Here is a 13,542-nt window from a genome sequence, read left to right on the forward strand (position 1 = left end):
CTGTCCTGAGCTGCTCCCTGGACTCTGTGGATGGGCAGGAGGATGACGGCAACACTGTCATCAATGCTGGACAACCCAGCCCGCCCACTCAATTACACTCTTAGAATACTCCACAGCTCCTTCAGTGATAGACTGTTACACCCTCGCTGTTCGAAAGAGAGATTTCGCTCCTTCCTGCCGGCTGCTGTCAGACTTTTCAACAAGAACATTAAGTCAGGCCTACAAACGGGCTGCCATTAGTGCAATTGTGCAGTCCTAGGAAGCAATACACACTACTACTGTGCTTTATCCAATGCTGTACTTAAATATTGACCAATGCTGTACATACATATTTCGTTTACCATTACAGTATTCTTATGACTACAGTCATTTTATCTCATCAAATCGAGGACCAATAGACTGAGAAACAGTTTCTTTCCGAGAGCCATCTCTATTCTGAACTCTCACACACACACGAGACCACCCTTACCTTGCAGAACAGCATCGTGATGTGTTTTTATATACCCTATTCAGTATTATTTTCCATTGCACTCTCTTATTTATCTAATTTATATATTTGTCTGTAATATTGTTGTATTGCACTGGAGAGGGGAGCTCTCTAATCTCGTTGCACTCTTGAGTACAATGACAATAAAGGGATTTCTAATTCTAATTCTAAAGGATCATAAATTGAACTCACGAACGACAGAATTCCACGTCTGGTTTGTGTCATTGTTTTTTCACTGATTTGGACTTTAAGAGAGTCTGTTTCAATTCAGCAATTTACTCCTAAAACTCGTTCATCTGGAAGTTCGTCATGACAGAGAGCTAATGTAATAACCTCTGATGCTCTTTCTTTTTCGGGAATGGAAGTCAGGACAAGTCTGCTGTTAGTATTCCATTTTGTAAGGTGAAAACCTCCACTTGCACACAGTTTAGTTAACTCTTCTACCATAGTACAGGCCTCACTTTCACTTGTGACTGACACAAGACAATCATCCACATAAAAGTTATTCTGCATTGCACTAATGGCCATCTGTGATGCCTTGTTATTGGCATCTTCAGCTGTTTTTTTGAAGGCAAAGTTGGGACAAATCGGTGAAGACGTTGCACCGAACAAATGCACAGTCATTTTGCACTCCTGCAGTGGTTCATTCAGGTTTCCTTCATGCCACCAGAGAAAACGTAGCATATCTATGTCCTCTGGTGGAACCGTTACTTGGTGGTAGATTGCCTCTATATCAAACATCAAGGCAATGTGGTCGTGTCTGAAACGGGTTAAAACTCCAATTAAAGAATTTGTCAAACCAGGTCCCTATAAAAGTTCCTTGTTCAATGAATTGCCTTAAAATGAGGCAGCACAATCAAAGACAACACAGAGTTTTCCTTTCTGTGGGTGGTACACTCCATGGTGAGGTATATACCATAATCTCCCATCATCACGTTCCAGTTGTTCGCTTGGCACAGGTACAGCATATTTTTTATCAATAAGATCTGACATGAATGCTGTGTACTCTTTGTGAAAATCTTTCATTTTCAGCAGTTTCTTTTTGAGAATTTCAGCTCTTTGCATGACTAAGTTACGGTTGTTGGGTAGTTTGATAGACTGATCTTTAAGTGGGAGGCCAATGCAATAATGACCTTCAACCTTTTTCACAGTGTTCTTGACTGAGTCTATGAAGTGTTTATCCTCTTGTGACATCTCTTCAGAAATCTTTTCTGGAAAATCATGGTTAAACTGTTTCACACACAGTGCTTCAATTTCTGAGTGAGTGAGATGCGGTTGACAGAAGCACTGTGTTCATTTTCAGAGTCTGTTCTATTCAAAGGTCCATTGACAACCCACCCGAGGATTGTACAGACTGCATAGGGACCATCATCTACGCAGTGAATGATTTCCTAGGTTTCCATTGCCTTGTGAGTATTTGCTCCAATCAAAAGTCCAACATCTGCATCTATAGCCGGCAGATCTACTTTTTTCAAATGAGGCCACTTCTCCGAATCTGTTTGCCTTAGGATGCTGTCTTTTGAAACTGGAATGTCTTTGTGTGTGTACGTGTCAGGTAAATCAATGTACACATTTTCTTTTACACCGCTAACTTCCAAGCCTGAAACAATGTAACTTGGCTCAACCCTTTTCTGGCCCATCGTGCGGACAAGGAATCTGGTCTTCTTTCCTTCTCCACCAAGTTGTCTCATGAGCTTCTCTGAGCAGAAAGTTGCGTCACTACCATTGTCCTAAAAGGTGTATGTGTCTATTACTTTGTTGTTTTTCTTGAGCTTAACATGAACTGGCACAATAGCCAAAATTCTATTGCCATTACCGGCCTCAGTGGCGCAACATGTTCCACTTGTGATTGCAGTAGGGCTGGGGATTTCAGGATCTGAAATGTCATTGTCATCATTGGATTTGTTTTCAACTGCTCCGTCCTCTATTTTAACATAGTGAAGGAGGCTAGGATGTCTTTTAGAACAGTCATCTCATTGAAGTTGTTTCTTACAGGCCTTACTCAAATGACCTTGAGTCAAGCATGAAAAGCACAGTCCTTTTCGCTTAAGGAACGCCACTCTTTCCTTGTGATGCAGTTGTCTTATTTTCCGACAGTCCGCAAGTGAGTGTTTTTTCTCACAATATGCACACGGACTCTGAAACGCATCAACTCTTTGCTTTCTGGTGCCTTTATTACCATTTTGAATCTTTTCTTCTGTTGTAGGTGCCACACTGGTGGCAAATGCACTTCCCTTCGGTCTAGACGTCTTGTTTTGTTTTGAATGCTGCCTGTCCTTGTCAACAACATCATGTCTCCAAACAGCGGATTGAAGCTATTTTACTTCGCTTGTCTGTTAACAAATCTCACTCAATCTGAAAATTTAGCTCTTCCACCAGAGTTTTCCTGAATGTCAAAGGCAAAAACCCTCCACATTTCTCTCATTTTATAAGGCAACTTAGAAACTATGACCTTAAGATTTGTGGGATTGTTGAGTTCTTCAAGATGATTAATGTCCTGCATTGCATTGTTACAGCCATTTAGAAATAGAAAGTAACTATGCAAAGCTTTGGCATCATCTGATTTCATCTGAGGCCAATTAACAACCTTGTTCAGGTAAGCTGTTGCAATTTTGATCCCGTTGCCATAATGATAGTATAAGAGTTTCATTGCTTCAGTATAGCCCTTTTGAGGGCTGTTGGAATTTATCTTTATATCAATGTTAGAATTTAACTTTAACCCAATGTAAACTCAAATAAGTAATCTGACTCCAATTTGCGACCTTACCCAACTCTCACACATCCAACAATATGCGCGCTCGTTCTGCAATAGAAAGGTATCAGGAAGCCGGCATTTTCACGCACGAATGGATTTATTCCCAATACACAGATTTCTACATGGCACCTGGATCTCGAATCCCTCTCAATACAAGTCTACACCTCTCTTGCCACCAGCGAATGTGTTCTACCTCCGAGTTGCCCAGTCCTGATTCATACTATACAACATGCAAAATGGCACAGACAAAGGCATCCTGGCATGATTCTATTGGCTATGTGTATTGCAGTTAACTTTAGCTCGCTCTCATTGGTCTTTCTCCTCCCGCCGAATCCCGTGGCGACTCCTCCTGCTTGTGCTATCCCCCGATGGCCGCTCCTTCCCGGAGTCATCTCGTCTCGCTCCCTCCTTGCTGCTATCACCCTTTGTCCTGAAACATTCCACTCGTGCACGCTCTTGCAACCCCCATTCTGTTGCGCTTCACCAGTCACACTCTCAGCATTTTACAATATCACATTTTCATACATTGGATGCACCAACATCTAATGAACTATGTTAAGCTCAAACTCTTATATTCCTTTAATAGTCAAATGTATGAAATCCTTTAAGTGTAACTGAAGTTTAGACCATGCTAATGACCAGACACTCAAGAGAGGAATGCAGGAAGATTAGATCACAGCTGCACCACAGGAGGTGTGAACGAGACCCCTCTGAAACAATGGACTTCCATGCCAGGATCACAAAAGTGGCTCAGAGCAGTCTAACCTTTGTTCAGTTTTAAATTGACTGCCATTTACATTATCCTTTAATCCCTCTCATGACCTCAGACATCTGAGGTCATCACTTGAACACCTTATTTCATTGCTGCACACGAGCTCGACATCACTTGCCATAAAACTAAAACACATCAAACAATTAGTAAAAGAATAAGAATCAGTAGAAAATTTCCTTCCCTCCTTATGGCCTCAGGTCCCCGAGGCCATCTTTCCATACTCACATCCTGGACTCCCGGAGGGCCACGGCTACCTCCGCCTCCTGGGGGTCCTTTTGAGGGATCATCATGTACTGACCACCCGGAGGGAGTGGCCCCAACGTGCGTTCTATTGTCTTAACAGTTAATGATCTGATACATGGAATACAGCAACATCCGCATAACACCATAATAGCGGCAAACACAGCGATAGAAATCAGTACTGATGCAATCAGGCTTTTATATTTACCAAAGATGTTGAACCAGTCAGAATACCAACTGGTGTCCACACCTGAGTGCTCCTTCATTTTGTTACTTAGCGTGCGCAGACCCTCCAATGCCTTGGTAAGGCGACCGTCAGGAGATGTATTGTTGGGAATCAGAGTACAACACTGATCCCCAAAAATACCACACACCCCTCCTCTTTCGGCTAACACCATATCTAAGCTTATTCTGTTCTGGAATGCCATAAGAGACGTGGCAGCCAATTGCTCATGCACTGCCTGGAGTGCTGAGGTGGTAAAATTCGCCAATCGTTGGACATTATAGTGGACATAATTAATCCGGTCCACATTTTTGTTTACTGTAACGAACAGGAAAAGACTCTCCCATCCTGCTGCAATTTGATCCACCAATTTATACTCGTCAGGGATCCCTCTTGGAACTCCAATTGCATCTATATACGTGGGATCTCCTGCATTCAACCATTCTTGCATGTCCCTTCTCTTCCTGTTAAAGAAGGGGATTCTTCCCCATTGTCCAACACCTTCCCACTCCATTTTGGCCAGATCTAAGGCTGTCACACTAACTGGCATGATCAGCGTTACCAGGGCGCACTTACCTGAGGCATTGGTGGGAAGCCTATCGTACAGCACTTTCTCTCCACACCACAGCCAAACATCATCATGAGCGAGAGGGATTCCTACTGGCAAAGACACATTTTCATTACACCATGACTCCTGGAGATTTCCAATCCCAGGACCAGTCCCATTTAACTTTTAGGCAGGTGAACTTTTGTTTTGCAACTTGGGTGTCAAAAATAGGCTCTTTCTTTTTTATTCCCACATCATTCCATGGGTGTGTCCAATTAAAATTGTACCCAAGTGTTCACCTGTGTCGGTTGTTTACATTTCAGATTTAGCAGTAGTTGTTGTGTCTGTGTCAGCGTCTTACCATCATCTCGCTCTGCTCCATACCATACCATTCCATTACATGCTCCTTTCGCTCCATCACTTCTGTCATCCCGCATCCTATGTTCAAACGCAAACATCGTCCACACAAAGCACACGCCAGCAGGTAAAATAGTCAATAAGTTAAACATTTGCATCGTCATCGTCTTTGTTCAGACTCGAAAGTGTCTGACTTTGATCCAATTCATGCCATCTACACATTCCCTCTCTTGACCTGCCCGTCCGGGCGGTCAACCTCTAAGCTCAACCATGGCGGGCACAAATACTGGGGCCGGGCGCAACTGTGAGCTATGGTACCACTTTTGTCCTGTAGTTCCCAATTGGATGGCGTGTCAGGTTCTAGCCAGAACTCTAAACTGTCCTTATCAGCGAGATTGAGTCCACCTCCGGGAAAGCACCCGGAGGTTGATGTACGGAGCGATGTCCGACTCCAGTGATGCTGAGTTCACTGAGTTCAAATATCTAACTGTGTTCCGAGATTACAAATTAAGCCTCGAGCTAACGCTCCAATTTTGACTGTTAATTGACAAATTTTAAAGCAACACAAATGAAATAGTAACCATTTATGCTTAAAATAAAAAATCCCAAAACTATAATAACGCAGATACCGAATTAAACCTCTATTTTTCTTTTTTTTTTTTTTTTTATGGGAAGAAAAGGTGCTCTACAAGACATAGACAGCTCCAAGACCGCTGCAGTCTTCACCTCCTATTGTCTCATGATTGGCTCAATCCACCTACCGGCTGTGCCCACACTGATTCTGTCAACTGGGGGAGGGGGTAGAGACAGTAAAAACATCGCGGAGCTGTGGAGCCGAGCCCCAACTCAGTCGGGCCCTGGGTCCACAACACCTCTAGCAGAGACACACACAGAACTACCATTTCCGAGCGACCCTTCCCTGGAAATTTTGAAATTTAGTAATGTTCCCAAAACCAAAGAATTTGTAGTCGGTGCTGATATATGATCTCCCGATTGTGCAACAACTATGGGGTCTAGACCTCTAGTATGATGACGCTCATCAATATACAATGCGATTTGTGGCTCGGCGAAAGTAAACAATTCATACCATTTCCGCTGCTCAGGGACAAGGCACGCGTGCGAGGCAACGCCAGTAGACATAACAAATATATAATTCTAACGCAAGATGCACCCATGACTAAATTTGGATGAGTGCATTTTTGATAAACCAAATCATGTTTGTGATCACATGTACAATGTGATATGTCAATTGGTGAATTGAAAGGGTGGCGGTTGCTAAACCACTCAGACCAGAGCAAGAACAGGGCATACCCACTGCGGGAGGATGGGAACCAGGTTTCAGAGCTACCCTCAAATGTCTCAGTTCAGTTTAGCCACTGGGAAGGAAGAGAGCACGACATATGCTCCCTCCGACGGATGTGCAGAGTCAAGTTCAGTCCCATCCGGGAATGCCACTCGAATTCCAGTGTTCGTTCAGTCAATGGCAGTGACTCAGGCAATCTTGAGAGTCCACATGGCTCAGTGGGGGTTGCGGAAGGAGCTCATAGCTCGCCCCAATATCCAGTACCATCGAAAACTTGTCCATCCACCGTCCCCGGAATGCTAGGACCTGCTAGTCCTCGAATGCTGAAGCTCCGCTGCCCCCTGTCATGGAATGGGGTACGAGCGGGTTTGTGTCAAGTGCGTTGGGAGTGGGTAACGGTGGCGCCCCCTGCGCTGGTGGAGCTCTTTGTGACAGATATGGCACCGGAGGATGGCACATTCCAGAAAGTGGCTCGGCATGGACAGCTCATCACCCAGTGACCCCACACCCCGCAGCAAGAGCACACCCCACTCACAACCCCCGTCTGTAATCACCCATACCTCTTTTACTGCAATCCCAACCTCGTTGACTGGCCTGCCATGGACAGCAGCCAGTCTGCTGTGGCGCTGCGTCACCCGAACCTTGCCCAGAAGCAGCAGAAGTGGAAGGAGCAGCTGCCTCCTTTTTTCTTATCTCTCTTGGCCTTCTAAACCTGCAAGTACAACAATTTTAGTCACGCTCCTTAATCCAATCCCATATATTCCTTTTCTGATGTCGTGCAAAGTTAGGTACAAAATGTGTTCTACTTAGGCCGATTAGCATTATTTCATTCATGGACTATTTCGCCTGATGTCTGCCACTGGAAGGTGCACGCCCTTGTGGACGGCCAACTGGAACAGCTGTGTAATGTCGACATTATTGGATGGGTCACTGCCGGAAGTCTCACTCCATTCACGTCTCGCCCTGGCCACATAGACCAGGCCTGTCTCCCTTTTCCCCACCTGAAAGACACAGCAACATCGACCCCAACGGGCCAGAAATATCTGATGCACGGCACAGCCAATCTCACCTGAGGTGTCCCCATTTAGCTGGTGACCATCATGCTGGTCAGCAGATCTGGCCTCGGCCTCAAGTGAGGATAGTTCCTCTGAAATAAATTTTGTCCCGCTTGTAACTCTGTATAAACCTCTTAGTCTGGTGTCTCCTTTGTAGGAGATTTCAACCAACGTGACCTCTTTACAACGTGTCGAATAAACCAATGTTGACCTTTCTGCTATCTTTACAGCTGTGAGAGCTGTTACTAACGCCTCCTTCCCCCTTGGGTAATTACAAATGTCTTATCTTCAAACTTCCTACAAGCACCCAGTATCCTGGCTTCACTCATTTTGTGCCCCTGCTGGGAGACAGAAAGATCCTTGTCACTCTAAATTTGCGCCTGTCTTTTGTTTTCCGAACACTTTTCACATATGGTCAACTAAAGTTTCTTCAACATCTATTTCCCATTTGTTCTTAAATTTGAGGTATTCTATAAGTTCTTCCAAACAGTGTTTTACAATGTCTTAGTCCTAAATACAATGAACTACGTTACAATGGAAAATATCAGAATAACATTCATACATCCAACATGAGACACGTGCTTGAGACCACTTCAGGGTCATTTTTGTCTGAAATATCTCCTCTACAACAACTTACCCTTGCGTCAAGTGAGTAATTTTCCATAAAAACAGTGCCACTAATTCGACATTAACTTCAAGTATCACTGCTGTGGTGCTGTATTATATGGAAAAGTCTGAACAATCCAAGAAAATTTTGCCCTATCCTGGACTGGGTGTGTGTTATCTAGTCGCGCATCCAATGTGAATATATCTTATATCTCCCTCCTTGTTGAGGAGAACCTCTGGGATGGTAGTGGTGAGGCGCTATTTGAAGCATTCTCTGGCCTTCTGGTCACACTGGTCACATGTCACCTCAAACCTGTGGACAGAACTGGACGAGTGGCAATTGCCAGTGAGAAGAGACAAATTATCTTCCTTCCAAAACTTTCAGTTTTGCATAAATTTTGTGTAATAACGTCAATCAATCATTCACTTGATGCTTGAATTTAATTACTCCAATCTTTCTCCAAAAACAATTTCAAAATCAATACTCGGGAGTGCAATAGGGATTCAGGGTGATCAGGCCTGTCCACCCATCGCATCCTAAGTACTGTAAGGGCTTGCCGGTGACCTCAAACAATTTTCTGTCCTGAGGCCCGTCCCTACAACATTCACTCAAACCACATATGCATACAAACACTTTTCTTTCACACTGTCATTCACCAAACGATACTTTCCAATTCCACACAGAGACCCCTCCCTTGGCGCGTCCGCCTTGATTTCACTGAGATTTGTGCTGGCAGATCCATAATTTTGCCTTAATTTAGCCAGCGTATGCCAAAATTTACAACTGTGGGTCTCTGGATTTTCCCATTCACTCCCCGTGAAGTTGTTTCTCCTCTCCTGGACGCAGCTGACGAAACTGCACCTGTGACATCAAACAGCTCATAGATGCGAATGTTAGCAGTCTGGTATTTATGGAATGATGTCATATCCTCTAAAATTGTCATGTCAGCGTTCGCGTCGTACAGTCAAAAAAAACATCTGTCTTCCACCTTTGTCACATTTAATACACATCAGTTAATAAATCATGTACAAAACTATTTAGTCCAACTTTAAATTTGGTAAACCAATCTCCAATGGCTAGATATTCCCCTTTCCAAAGATTTTCTTTCAACATGTTCATAGAATACTTCACTTAAAACTTATCCCAAATCTATAATCCCTTTGCTTAAAATTTAAATTTTAATAAGATTGTCGCCGCCCTGCTGTTCCTCAGGCATCCCCTGCATGTTTCAGTGTTTAACTTGTGTTCTAATTCCCTGCTAATTTGTATTTATTGTTAGGTTGAATACATATATTTTATCCCGTCCCTTACTACACTAGCACTGTAAAAGAAAACTGCTCCACACCTCAATGAGAGGCAGATGCCTGAAGATTAGATCAACGTCTGCAACATCGAGGGGGGTGCCGCGACACACCTCTGAAACAAAAGGACTGTGACCTTCTTACGAGAGCACCAAAAGGCATATCTTCCTTTTCAATCAGTTAACGACTGCCATTGATGCCTGTTTTTCCTCTTGTGTCTGAAATGTTTACATGTTCCTGCTGGTGCTTCCCCCCCCGGGGCCAGCACGGGCGTCTCCACACTCCCCTGCTGTTCTCCGCGCACCCTCTCTCTCATTATTCACAGCCTGTTCGATCAATTGTATGGTCGCTGGTGCCATCCGTGAATCGTTTTATCTTTTGCATCTCAAACCATTCTGCTCCCCCCCCCATTAATGGCGCCGTCGGATCGGGCGGCGGCTCAAACACATACTGTTGCGAGTCTGGCAACTGTGGATAAATGCCTCTCAGACATTCCGTCTTTTCTTCCACTTTTTCAATCACTTCATCCTCTTTCTCTGACTTCCTCCCCCTACTTGGGAATGAGCATCTAACTTCAAAGGGCTGTGAACTCTTTGTTACAGCACACTCATGATTTTACGATTACACCTCTACCCATTGCCTTCTGTAAAATCTTTCTCACTCTTATTTTTTTTCCTTTAATTTTCCAAATTCACTGTAGCCTTACCACAGCCACTCAAACAATCAAGGTATCAAATCACAAACTACAAAGTCAGGAACCACCTATGCTCTTGCAAAGGTTTCTCATGCTCTCCAAAGCTTCATTCAATTATGATTTCATAACACCAATCTTTTTTTCTTTGTGTCATTTCCATCTGTGCATTTCATTCCAGTTACTAATTACAGTTACCTTAATAGAAAGACCATCAACTCAAGTATGAAACATGAAATATTTATTTCTTCAATTCCTCCTTACAGCAGACCCTAATTCTTATCCTTTTCATTTGTTCAAGTCACACCTTCTTCAATCACCAAACTCTGTCATTCTCAATACTGCCTGTTTCACCATCCTCCTTTCAATGGAACATTAATTGTTCCTTTCTCCTTTCCACACATTCTGCATCTTTTTCACATTCCTTTTCTTTTCTTATTGAACTTCCAATCGCTACACTGACACAATTTCTTCTCTTTTCTCTAGCTTTCTTTCTTTCTCTTTTCTTATTTCATCCCTACTTCATGTTTTTCTTCTCTTTTTTATGTTTCATTTTTATGAATTTATCCTTAATCTCCGTGCCACACCCAGGACCCGAGACCACTATAACACTTCCTCTCCTTCGCCATCTTGAAATCAAAATCCACTCGTGCGTGTCCCAACCACTTTTACGCAGAACAATTTTAGCCTTCACATTCACACAGCTTCCACACTGACACGTAAATCCCAGATTTTAAACCGTGTCCCGATACGTAAATCCCAGATTTTATACCGTATCTTAACCACGAATAGTTCCAAACTATTCTAGTAGGTAAATCCCAGATTTTACATCCTACTAACGTCCACACTGTTACACTTTTTATTTTTTTTAACTATACTACTTTACTTTTGCGCCATTAATTATGCTAGAAGGTAAATCCCAGATTTTACACCCTAATAGCGTCCAACACTTTTACGCTTACTACGTTCCGCTCCTCCTTCCTCTTATAATTTAGCGTTGCCAATGTGCAGAATTTGAAAGGGTTCTGCTTACCTTGTTTCACTGTGGGCCCAAGAGGAAAGACGGTCGGATGTGTGGCTCTTTTATCCTTTGTCAGGTCGTCACCTGGTGTGGACGTGGGCCCCAGGCCCGAGTCTCAGACTCTTGTGGTTTTTCCTGAAGCCCCAGGCTTCCTTTGAGCCCCAGGCTCTTGAAGCCCCAGGCTTCTTTTCTTTTCTTAGAGTCCCAGACTCTCTTTGAAGTCCCAGACTTCTATTACCTCTCATGCATCACGTCAGGGTCACCATAAATTGTTGGAATTTATCTTTATATCAATGTTAGAATTTAACTTTAACCCAATGTAAACTCAAATAAGTAATCTGACTCCAATTTGCGACCTTACCCAACTCTCACACATCCAACAATATGCGCGCTCGTTCTGCAATAGAAAGGTATCAGGAAGCCGGCATTTTCACGCACGAATGGATTTATTCCCAATACACAGATTTCTACATGGCACCTGGATCTCGAATCCCTCTCAATACAAGTCTACACCTCTCTTGCCACCAGCGAATGTGTTCTACCTCCGAGTTGCCCAGTCCTGATTCATACTATACAACATGCAAAATGGCACAGACAAAGGCATCCTGGCATGATTCTATTGGCTATGTGTATTGCAGTTAACTTTAGCTCGCTCTCATTGGTCTTTCTCCTCCCGCCGAATCCCGTGGCGACTCCTCCTGCTTGTGCTATCCCCCGATGGCCGCTCCTTCCCGGAGTCATCTCGTCTCGCTCCCTCCTTGCTGCTATCACCCTTTGTCCTGAAACATTCCACTCGTGCACGCTCTTGCAACCCCCATTCTGTTGCGCTTCACCAGTCACACTCTCAGCATTTTACAATATCACATTTTCATACATTGGATGCACCAACATCTAATGAACTATGTTAAGCTCAAACTCTTATATTCCTTTAATAGTCAAATGTATGAAATCCTTTAAGTGTAACTGAAGTTTAGACCATGCTAATGACCAGACACTCAAGAGAGGAATGCAGGAAGATTAGATCACAGCTGCACCACAGGAGGTGCGAACGAGACCCCTCTGAAACAATGGACTTCCATGCCAGGATCACAAAAGTGGCTCAGAGCAGTCTAACCTTTGTTCAGTTTTAAATTGACTGCCATTTACATTATCCTTTAGTGCTCATGTGTTGGCAACTTCAAACTAAGTCTCTAGGTTCATCTTTTGTGAATTGTTCAAGATAATAAATCTTGTCACTATCATTATCAACCTTGCTGACAATTGTATGGTCGAAAGCTCTTAGAAATTACTTGAAATCTAAAGGATCACCACTGAATATAGGAACATCCCTCTGAGGTCAGTTTGTTTGTTTCTGTTGCTTAACTAACATTTCTGTAATGTCATTCTGCTATAGCATTACTTCACACAAGTTAGCCTCAGTGTCCATGTCAACCGTTGGCATTTCCTGTTTAACTTGACACTGTGATCCATTTAAGCAAGGATCTGCCTGTTTATTGATAACAACTGGGGGCATGCTACTTAATGAGTCTGCACGCTGAAAGGCTACACCTTTATCCTCATTCTCTTCATACTCACTCTTCTCAAGCACTTTAATCTTTGCAGTAGAAGCAGCAATTTTAGTTTCTATTTCAAGCTGCTCCTTCCTTGCCTTTAACTTCAATTCTTCCATATCCAGAGCTTGCTTCTCCTTTAACTTCTCTGCTTTCGCCATCAGAGAAGCTCTTATTTTCGTTGTTCAACCTCTTCATGAAATGGTGAACAAATAAAACTTTATACGCGTAAAAAAAACACTGATGGTCGAAGCACGGTAAAAAGACCGTGTTGCTCCTTCGCCATCGTCTTTATTTCTTCTTCAACCAAATAACACTTTCTTCTTCGTGCATTACAGTAAATAAAGAATTGCGCCCTCTAACGTTGACACATTTCACTCCACAAAATCAAAATAATTACAGAAGACAAAGAAATGTATAATTTCTTCTCACAAACATACAAATGGCAAAAAACAAATATTTGCAATTATTTTCCATAAAAATAGAAACATTTGTGAAATGGCGCTAACATTTATATTTTTCTCTCGTGAGGAGAACGAACAGTGTGTGTTCAGTTACAAGTCTCTATCCACTCCGAAGCACACTAAGTTGCGTCCTCTCCTTATTGGGGTATCCCTATGTAAACAATGTTTT

The sequence above is a fragment of the Idiotropiscis lumnitzeri genome, unplaced genomic scaffold (assembly GCF_059441095.1).
Source record: "Idiotropiscis lumnitzeri isolate Australia: NSW breed Sydney's pygmy pipehorse unplaced genomic scaffold, RoL_Ilum_1.0 HiC_scaffold_23, whole genome shotgun sequence".
NCBI classification, from domain to species: Eukaryota; Metazoa; Chordata; class Actinopteri; order Syngnathiformes; family Syngnathidae; genus Idiotropiscis; species Idiotropiscis lumnitzeri.